We start from the raw sequence: 1853 nt of genomic DNA, 5'->3' as shown, positions 1-1853 counted from the left end.
TGGCCTCCTCCCCAGCAGTAAAGCTGGAGTGCTTTCCTCACCTGCCCACCCCACCCTGCTCTCCCACAATCCTCCTGCCAGCAGCCCCCTCCTGCTGCCAAGCTGGGGTCAGTGTGCCCCAGAGAATCTCCTAGTATATGTCTCTTCCACAACCACCCAGCTTCTTCTGCTTCTAAGACTGGGAAATGCTAACTGCCTCTCTGAATTCTCTGAGAAAAACAGCCTCTCCCTCTCCCTCGTACGTGGTCTGATCTTCTGGCATAATTATCACTCGGATTCACTTGGTCTCAAAAATATCCCAACACCATGTCTAACAGGACTGTGAGATTATCTTTTGTTGGGACAGAGATCTTCTAAAGTACATCCTGGCAACAGCTTAGGAGGACTGCATCCACTCAATTCGTCCCTCTATCCCAGCTATATACAGAGCCCCTGCCTGCACTGTGCTAGGGGCTGAGGGTAAAAAAAAACAAGTAGGTTTCTCTGCCCTTGTGGAACTGAGAGTCCTGTAGCGGAGACAATTTTTACAACACGTATTATGATGAGTAGGTAGGTGGATTTAAGAGAATAAGATCCTATGAGTGTACACCATGGGCTGAATGTTTGTGTCCCTCTCAAAATTCCTATGTTGAAACTTCACGCCCACTGTGATGGTATTTGGAGGTGAAGCTTTGGGGAGGTAATTATGTCATGAGGGTGAAGCCCTTGTGAATGGGATTAGCCTCCTTAGAAAAGAGAACCCAGAAAGCTCCCTCACCCACTTCCACTATATGAGGACACATTGAGAAGGCAGCTGTCTGCGAGCCAGGAAGTGGGTCCTCACTAGATACCAAATCTGTTGGCACCTTGACCTTGAACTTCCCAGCCTCCAGAACTGTGAGAAATACATTTCTGTTGTTTAAACTGCACAGTCTCATGCAAGCAACACTCTGTGGCAGATAAATCAAAATTGTCTGACACAATTTGAGCTTGCTATAGCAAAAAAGTCTAACCTATTCCGGTGTTCTCTTTTCTGTGAGACTAGCCGTTACATAGACTTGAACACAGTTCTAGTAAAAAAAAAAAAAAAAAAAGAAAAAAAAAGAAAAAAAAAAATAAACTGCACAGTCTCTGGTATTTTTGTTATAGTAGCTTGAATGGACTAAGGTGGTGTATCACCCAGGACAGAAGGCAGCATTAGCTTTTCTTTTTTTGGCTGTAGGATCTTAATTCCCCAACCAAGGATTGAATTCGTGCTCCCCGCAGTGGAAGCATGGAGTCTTAACCACTGGACCGCCAGGGAAGTCCTAGCATTTGCTTTTCTGAGGATACGGTTTCTGCGGTGAGACATGAAGAATTCAAAGTTGTGTGTGCTGCTTACTAAGTCACTTCAGTCATGCTCAGCTCTTTGCGACCTCATGGACTGTAGCCCACCAGGCTCCTCTGTCCATGGGATTCTCCAGGCAAGAATACTGGAGGGGGTTGCTGTGCCCTTCTCCAGGGGATCTTCCCAACCCAGGGATTGAACCCATGTCTCTTACATCTATCTGCACTGACAGGTGGGTTCTTCACCAGTAGTGCCACCTGGGAAGCCTGGATTCAACCTTAAATTGGTATTAAGGGAGAAGAGTGGGCTTCCTTGATGGCTCAGATAGTAAAGAATCTGCCTACAATACAGGAGACCTGGGTTTGATCCATGGTGAATGGAAAAAACACACCCTCAATTTGAGGGAGGAGTAAGCCCATGAGAAGCATGTGCCATCATAGCTGTGCACACAGGTCCTGAGGGAACACAGAAGTGGCACATAACTGTGAGTAGGGGCAGTGGTAACATCTTAGCAGAATTAGGAAGTTTAAGGTACAATTTCTTATGC

General features: G+C 46.2%; 1 non-coding gene across 1 annotated transcript; it reads left to right on the top strand.

Annotated features, from left to right (window-relative positions):
* Positions 1-919: 919 nt before the first annotated feature.
* LOC138429824 (small nucleolar RNA SNORA28) lies at positions 920-1046 on the top strand. Its single transcript, XR_011252912.1, has one exon. It is a non-coding gene; the product is annotated as a small nucleolar RNA SNORA28 (small nucleolar RNA).
* The last annotated feature ends 807 nt before the right edge of the window (positions 1047-1853 follow it).

This window comes from Ovis canadensis, chromosome 24 (genome assembly GCF_042477335.2).
Source record: "Ovis canadensis isolate MfBH-ARS-UI-01 breed Bighorn chromosome 24, ARS-UI_OviCan_v2, whole genome shotgun sequence".
In the NCBI taxonomy this organism is placed as follows: domain Eukaryota; kingdom Metazoa; phylum Chordata; class Mammalia; order Artiodactyla; family Bovidae; genus Ovis; species Ovis canadensis.
The sequence above is the reverse complement of the archived record's forward strand: the minus strand, read 5'-3'. Positions and strand labels throughout refer to the sequence as shown.